Source organism: Mandrillus leucophaeus, unplaced genomic scaffold (assembly GCF_000951045.1).
Source record: "Mandrillus leucophaeus isolate KB7577 unplaced genomic scaffold, Mleu.le_1.0 Scaffold1003, whole genome shotgun sequence".
Lineage (NCBI taxonomy): Eukaryota > Metazoa > Chordata > Mammalia > Primates > Cercopithecidae > Mandrillus > Mandrillus leucophaeus.
Window position 1 is genome coordinate 292,800 of NW_012098133.1, and position 8,695 is coordinate 301,494.

An 8,695-nucleotide genomic window follows, 5' to 3' on the forward strand; every position below is an offset into this window, starting at 1 on the left:
TCTTTCTTTCTCTCTTTCTTTCTCTCTTTCTTTCTTTCTTTCTCTTTCTCTCTTTCTCTCTCTTTCTCCCTTCTTTCTTTTCTTTCTTTCTTCCTTTCTTTGTTTCTTTCCTTTCTTTCTTTTTTTGTGAGATGGAGTCTTGTTCTGTTGCTAGGCCAGAGTGCAGTGCTGCAATCTCAGCCCACTGCAACCTCTGCCTCCTGGGTTCAAACGATTCTCCTGCCTCAGCCTCCCGAGTAGCTGGGACTACAGGCGTGCATCACCACACCCAGCTAATTTTTATATTTTTGTAGAGATGGGGTTTCATCATGTTGGCCAGAATGGTTTCAATCTCTTGACCTCGTGATCTGCCCGCCTCGGCCTCCCAAAATGCTGGGATTACAGGCATGAGCCACCGTGCCCAGCCTTGGGCCGGGTCTTTCTAAATTCTAGTCTAGTATTCTTGAGAAGACAATGGAAAAAAAAAAAAATTCCCATCCCAAAGTCAAGGTGGGTCATGTATCTGTTTAGCTGCGTATCACAAGCTTATTGGAAGCCAACTGTGTGCAAGACACCATGCTGGGCGTGGCCATTCAGGGGTAGAGAAAGCAAATGGCTTCTTGCCTTTATGGAGCAGATGGAGAGGAAAGCCCTGAAATTCAGTGTTTGGGGACTTGGGGCTGCCTTGGTCAGGGGATTCCAGGGAATGAAAGGCCAAAGAAAGATATCCTTTCTTTGCCTCTTACGGCACCAGACCATCTCTGGTTTGATTTCCTCGTGTTTTTCAGAAGCTGCACCTAAAGTCAAGAAAGTTAAGTAACTTCTCAAGGTCACACACAGAGACAGAAATGCAAGCCAGTTCTCCTGACTTTAAGGCTCCTTTCCTGTCAGCCTGGAGCTCCCTATTAATGGCAGGATGGGGACTTCCTAACTCTACAAGCTCTAAGTTCTGTCTGATGTCTTCTCACTACCCAATAGTGAAGGAACAGATGTGTGCCACCCATGCCCAGGTGAAGGCTCTCCATTTTCCTCACTCTGTGCCCTGGTAGGAGAATCAGCTGAATTCTTGCTGCTTTGGGTAATCTGGGGCTTTGGGGTCAGGAGCTGGGAGGTGCACATTGAACACAGCAGAACAAGAGGAAGGCCTACACCTGTGTGGGACGTAGCATTTGGGCCATTCTGCAAGAATGTATGTGCACATCTGTGTTGCTCTCTGTTTCTCTGATACCAGCACTAGAAGGGTTAAGACGTCCTAGCCCAGGGGATGGAGAAGTTGTCTGCACAGGAAGCTTCTCTCGGAGTCCCAAAGGCCTGGGGGAGGGGGAAGGGGAGCGATTTTCTCATCTCTTTCCCAGGCTCCTCAGCCTCTCTGGGGACCCAGCTACATGCCGGAGAGGTGGCCCTTGACCCGTCCCCCTCCAGAGGCCCTCCCTAGCCCGAGGAAAGTCTGATCCCGCACAGGGCGCTGGGGCACTGGGAGGGTGGGATCCCTCCCAACTTCCTCACCTTGTTTTTTCCCACCATCTCACTTATTCCTCATTAGTGCCTACCCCACTCCTGTCCCAAATGCACCATATTCAGACCCTGAACTTCTTCCCCCACCCCAGTTCCAGGCCCTCAGTTCTCTCTTCCAGCCCCCGCATTTGTAATCTTCTAAAAATAAAAGCCTGTGATTCAAGTAGGCAACTCCGGAAATATACAATCCAGCCCAGGCATCCGCTGGGTGGGGGACAAGGAAGGGCCCACATACAGAGAAATACCCAGACCCAGTTCACCCCGCCCAGGTAAACACAGGAGCACAGTTCCTGAGGAGAAATGCGGCAGAGGGAGGAGAATACTGCCAGGTGGGGCTCTTGAACTAAGGTCCCTAGCAAAAGAGCCTGGGGTCTCCTCGTGGCCTCCTGTCTGTCATCATAAGCCATTGCTCCCTCCTACTTTCTCAGCAATGGCTCAGAGAAGTGGGGGCTGCTTCCCCCAGCCACCAGCCCTCACCGTCTAGAGTCTGTACAAAATCCTTAGAAATCCAGGCAGCTTTGGGCCCTATCCCCTTGGAGGGCGTCCTGTTCCCGGGGAGGTGGAACTTCCTGAAGTGGAGTGTACCACTTCAGGCACAGCTGTTCAGAGGCATATATTCCCCATTCCCATTGCCTCCTTCCACACCCTGGCCAGGCCTGAGGGCAAAGGGAGTGGAGGAGCTGTATCATCTAAGATTCTCCATGTATTTCCACAAAAAGGGAGGCTCTCCAGTGGTCTGAAGGGACTCCAGCCCTGACCTGGGCCACATCCTCAGAGTGACAGAAGAACTAGGATCAAATCACACTGAACTTTGGAGACAATCATTCCCATACTGGGCCATATGGACTTCCTGGCTGGAATTTGTGTAACTACTGATAGTACATTTGGGGACCTCATGAACTATAGTAATAATTAATTAGAAGAATTATGGCTAACATTTTTCAAGCGCTTACTATGCGCCAGACCTGGGCTAAGTACTACACATGCATCATTCTCACTTGGTCCTGTCAGGAACTTACTTTTATCATCCCTAACTTCTGGGTAAGGAAACTGAGGCCCGGATCACTCACAGAGCTGGCCCTAGGTCACACCAGTAAATGGCAAAGCTGAGACTTGAACTCAGATCTGCTTGACTCCACAGCCTTTTCCTCTTAACCTCTGTGCCTGTGCCAGGGCGTGACAATGTGGAACCCTGCAGAGGGACATCTGAAAAGCAACTGTTGTCTCAGGCTCAGGTGGGCACCACTCATGTGCTGGGGATAGAAGCCTACTGGGAAGCTGAGGTTTCTTTCTGTGCCACGTGGAAGAGTCAGCGGGCATGACACATGGGGTCAGACGATCCCTGGCTCCTTCCATACCCCACTGCACAGCCTCAGGAAGGCAGCAGCGGCCAGCTGCAGGGTCTCTGGGAAGTTGCCCCGTCAGCCTCATCCCTAGCTCCTCATCCCCAGCTGGCTGGCATCCTGACTGCCGGCCTACAGGCCTGACTGGCCCTTGCCAACCCCAGCCATGCAGCCTTCCAGACAGCAGAAATCCCATTTTCTTCCATTTCCTTCTTGGGGAGGAGGGAAGGGGTGCTGGGCAGGGCAGGCAGCCTGGACAGGGCCCCACCCACAGCATTGTCAAGGAGACAAAGAACTGACCAGAACCTGCCCCTCTTGTCAGCATCTTTGGGTCTCTTCTGAGCCTTTGTCAGCCCAGCACTTCTGCTGTTCCCCCACATCTGGCTTTTGCATCCTGGGGAAGAATCAGCTCCTCCTCTTAGGCCCACGGGAGCTGTCCAGCTCTTCCTATACATGAGCAATCCCTGCTCAAGAGCTGACATTTTGGATTACTGCCTTTTTTGGTTTAGACAAAATTTATCACATGCAATTAGGTGGTGTGCCTGGAGGATCCCACCATTAAAGTATGTGTATATATGTTGAGTGTAGTAGGGATCACTCAAGGGACCTCTTAGACATGTTGCCCATGATAATAATAATGCTAACATTACTGGCTACCATTTATTATCAACCACAAGCCTGACACTGTGCCAAGCCCTTTACATGCATTTTTTTTTTTTTTTTTGAGACGGTTGCCCAGGCTGGAGTGCAATGGCATCATCTTGGCTCACTGCAACCTCTGCCTCCCAGGTTCAATTGATTCTCCTGCCTCAGCCTCCCAAGGAGCTGGGATTACAGGCATGCACCACCACGCCTGGCTAATTTTTTTTTTTTTTTTTTTTGGTAATTTTTGTATTTTTAGTAGAGATGGGGTTTCGCCATGTTGGCCAGACCAGTCTTGAACTCCTGACCTCAGGTGATCCACCCACCTCAGCCTCCCAAAGTGCTGGGATTACAGGTGTGAGCCACCGTGCCCGACTTACATGCATTCTTATTTAATACTCAACAACCTTATGAGTTAGGTGCTGCTTGTCTTCACTTCACAGAGGAGAAAACTGAGACCAAAGTCTCAGTAAGTAGATGAGCCAGGATTTGAACCCAGACCTGTAGCACATAGGGCTTTCTCTTTTCCCTTCCTTCCTTCCTTCCTTCCTTCCTTCCTTCCTTCCACCCTCTCTCCCTCCTTCCCTCCTCCTTCTTATTTTTCTTTTTCTTTCTTTCTTCTTTCTTTCTTTCTTTTTTCTTTCTTTCTTTCTTTTTTTCCTTTCTTTCTTCCTTTTTTTTTTTTTGAGACAGGGTCTTGTTCTGTTGCTCAGGCTGGAGTGCAGTGGCACCACCATGACTCACTGTAACCTTGACCCTCTCCCAGGCTCAAGAGATCTTCCTGCCTCAGGCTCCCAAATAGTTGGGACCACAGGCATGCGCCACCACACCCAGCTAATTTTTAAAATTTTTGTAGCAAGACAGAGTTTTGCTATGTTGTCCAGGCTGATCTTGAACTCCTGGACTCGAGCAGTCCTCCTGCCTCAGCCTCCAAAGGTGCTAGGATTACAGGTGTGAGCCACCATGTATGGCCACATGGGCTTTCTTGTGGTCATTCTGCTCTTGGCTGGTTGGCCCTTGTGCATACCCTACTAGTGCACATGCCCCTCTGATAAAGTTGGTAGCATTTCCCGAAACTCTAAAACTGCTCCAGGCAGTTCTGACGAGATAAGACATGTCCTGCAACCTGGGTTGGGCTTTGCTTTAAGTCTCTAATTGGCTGCTAGCCAGCACCCACCTGACTTTACCAGACTCTTCTGATCAATAACTAGTGGATGCTTTTACACTTGTGAAGCATGGTTAAGTCCATCTCATTATGGCAACTCCTGATAGTTTCCCCCACCAAAGAATCCCTTCACCTCTTTCATGTTTGTCAGTTGAGCTACTAATTTATATGCTGCCTTTGTCCTTTGCTTTTAGGTCCTCCCTGATCCTCCCTCCCACTGTGACCTTGGGGGTCCAGGATAAATTCCATTAAAATTCCTGCTCCCTGTTCTTACCAGGATGGCCTTGATACATAAATTTAACTCTAGCCCCACTGTCTGTCTATCCTGTTATCTCTTTCTTAATATGTCTTTGGTCTTATTCCTCCTGCTCCTCCTCTGACTGTCTCTGGTGTCTTGATCACTGCCTCCCTCCTCTGAGCCAATGCCACGGAACCGCCCAACATGTGTAAGTGTGACTGCCTGGAAAATGTAACCTTCAAAGAGCCTGAAGTTGAGTGACAGTAAACAGAACCTTGGAGACCCAGACATCATCTAGGGTTTACATGGACTCAGCGGCAGAGACTTGGAAACAAGGCAAGATGAGAGAGAGGGAGGGATGGGGATGATCAAAAGAATGAGCTGGAGGGAAAAGTGGGAACTAGGGAGAAGTAATATTGATTCAACCAGGCCACAGAATCCTTGCTGTCAATGAGATAAGGGCCTTCGGAGATCAGCTAGTCCAGGAGTGGCAACGATGTTTCATGTCATGAGCTAATGTTGAATGATGAGTAGTAGCAGCTGCCTGGAATGCATCCTGAAAAGAGAGTGCCGTAGTTGATTAGCAATGTCTGCCATGGGCATTGGATGAGAAATGGTGGCACATGTGCTAGGATTTACCTCCTTGATCTAGTTTCAACCTCTTTATTGTAGCATAACCCAGGAGTCTGCAGGGAAGGGACTTGTCCAAGGTTTTCACAGCGAGTTGCAGGCAGATCTCAAAGCTTTTGCGATCTCCTGAAACCCAGGTGGAATTTGCAAAACTAGATATCGACAAGGGACTCAGGGAGAGTGGTGAGTTTCAGAAGCCCTGAGTGCGGGATAACTAGAAAAGGAGCTTCCACTCTGGAGCTGTGGAGAAGAATGTGGATGCATTGCAGACCAGACACGGGTGAGTGCTTGATTCTCATGGAGTCATCAGTTATCTGGATCTGCCCAGCACCCTGGATACCTTTTTCACCTTTTTCCTCCCAGGGAGAAAAAGGAAACCCCTTAGAGCAGAGGCTTTGGCTCCCTCTAGACAAAGGGTAGAGAACTCAGTGAGGAAGAGAAGAGGAAGGAAAAATGGGCCTGGGCTGCGATGGCACCCTTAGGGGCAGAGCCACTGACTATGTGGCAGTGGAAAGGGCCCTGAAAGAAGGTGGCAGTTAGGAGGAGCTGAAAGCCAGGCAGGAGGCACCTGTGTGTTGGTGTGTGGGCCAGAGAAGAAGAAAGAACCTCCAGGTGACAAGAGCTGCAGAATGGGGATAATGATACCCTGACAAAGCAGCAGAGCTTGGAGTCCAGCCCAGCCAGGGGTCTGGAACAGCTAAGCCGCGATGCACCACTCACAGGTGGAGGATGTGGGCCAGTGGGTGGGATGGAGGTAGGGGCTGAGGTGGCCCAGGATCTGTGCAGCCTTGGAGGTTTGCTCCAGAGCTTTTGTCTCTGTTGTTCTTCCCTTCTCTTTCTTTCCCATCCCATCTCTTAGTTTCTCTTTTCTCCCTCCCTCACCCCTCTGTACCACAGAGTCTCTACTGGGAGTTGAAATAGGGGAATAGTGAATAGTGAGAGTGGTGGTGACAGAAAGATCTAGAAGCTGCTTTAATTCAGATCATCTGCCTAAGGCTATGAAAAGAAACTAGGCTGCAAGTGTCCCAGCAGCAGAGAATCAGATCTGGATACCACACCCAATTTTTCACAAGACCTAACTGAGATCTAGAAGGTGAAGACCTCCCCATTGTCAGTGTCACGTCAGTCAAGTCTCCCATCTTCCTTCCCTGTCTCTGTGACCTAACCTGATCTTACCCCAGGATCCCAGGGTGGGCATGTAACTGGACCTGGTCAATCTGTGCCTTCCATCTCCAGGACATGGTGACTCATTAAAAGTTAATCTGGCTGGGCGCTGTGGCCCACCCCTGTAATTCCAGCACTTTGGGAGGCTGAGGCGGGCGGATCATGAGGTCAGGAGTTCAAGACCAGCCTAACCAACATAGTGAAACCCCGTCTCTACTAAAAATAGAAAAATTAGCTGGGCGTGGTGGAGGGCTCCTGTAATCCCAGCTACTAGGGAGGCTGAGGCAGGAGAATTGCTTGAACCCAGGAGGCGGAGGTTGCAGTGAGCCGAGACCGCGCCACTGCACTCCAGCCTGGGCGACAGAGTGAGACTCCTCAAAAAAAAAAAAAAGAAAAGAAAGAAAAAAAAAGTTGATCCAATAACATTAGCAGCGGATCTTTTGCTGAACTATTGAAAGATGAGTGGGTTCTTTCTGTTGGGTTTGCCATACTGGTCAGTGTAAGACTAGAGCTTCTTTTCTTTTTTTTTTTTTTGAGGCAGAGTCTTGCTCTGTCACCCAGGCTGTAGTGCAGTGGCGCCATCTCGGCTCACTGCAGCCTCTGCCTCCTGGGTTCAAGCGATTCTCCTGCCTCAGCCTCCCAAGTAGCTGGGACTACAGGTGCCCACCACCACGCCCGGCTAATTTTGTGTGTTTTTAGTAGAGACCAGGGTCTCACCATGTTAGCCAGGATGGTCTCAATCTCCTGACCTCGTGATCCACCCGCCTCAGCCTCCCAAAGTGCTGGGATTACAGGCATGAGCCACCACACCCGGCCTAGAGCTTCTTAAACTGCTTGGAAAGTGGCTATCAGAGAGTAAAGCTAACACAATGGAGAGAGACCCAAAAGCTGGAGTGAGGCAGATGCCAGGTGACAATGTCTGAGCGCCTGGATTCAGCTATGCCTGAAGTCTATTCCTGTGCTTTTCAGTTATGTGACCAAAAAAGCTTAAGCCAGTTTGAGTTGTATTTCTGTCATTTGCATCTACGAGACTCTAGGTCCACTTAGAGAAACAGAGGGAGAGAGGCCGGGTGCAGTGGCTCATACCTGTAATCCCAGCACTTTGGGAGGCCGAGGTGGGTGGATCACCTGAGGTCAGGAGTTCAAGACCAGGCTGGCCAATATAGTGAAGCCCCATCTCTACTTTAAAAATACAAAAAAAAAAAATTAGCTGAGCGTGGTGGCACATGCCTGTAGTACCAGCTACTCAGGAGGACAAGGCAGGAGAATTGCTTGAAACCAGGAGGCGGAGGTTGCAGTAAGCCGATAATCGTGCCACTGCACTCCAGCCAGGGCAATAGAGTGAGACTCTGTCTCAAAAAAAAAAAAAAGAGAGAGAGAGAGAGAAATGGAGGGAGAGAAAGAAAACCCAGAGAGAGACACAACTACAGGGATGAGGACTGAGTCTGATGGGAAAGCAGGTGTGCATGGGGGTGGGGTGGTCATTTAGGATCACTGAACTGACATTCCACAGTGGAGCAGGGATAGCAGAACTTATGGGAAAGAACACACAGCCAAAGATGATTTTCCAGATGGGCCAATCTGAGGTTTCATGAAAGTTTTTTTGCTGCTACATAGGCTGTCTGTCTGTGTAATGACAGTAGTCCATCTGAGCTTCCAGTCTGCACAGGGCGTAGGTCTACTTGGGGTGGGGAGGAAGACAAGGTCATTGGAGTTTATCTGAACAGTCAGCAATCAGTTGCAACCAGTGTCTCTACTAACAACTCATCATGTAATCCTTGCTCCAAGACCAATCTTTATCTGTCTATCTATCTATCTATAGACAGGGTCTCGCACTGTCACCCAGGCTGGAGTGCAGTAGTGCGATCATGGTTCACTGAAGCCTCAAACTCCTGGATTCAAGCAATTCTTCCACTTCAGCCTCCAGAGTAGCTGGGACTACAGTTGCCTGCCACCATGGCTTGCTAATTTCTTTCTTTTTTGTTTTTTATTATTTATTTATTTTTTGAGATGGAGTCT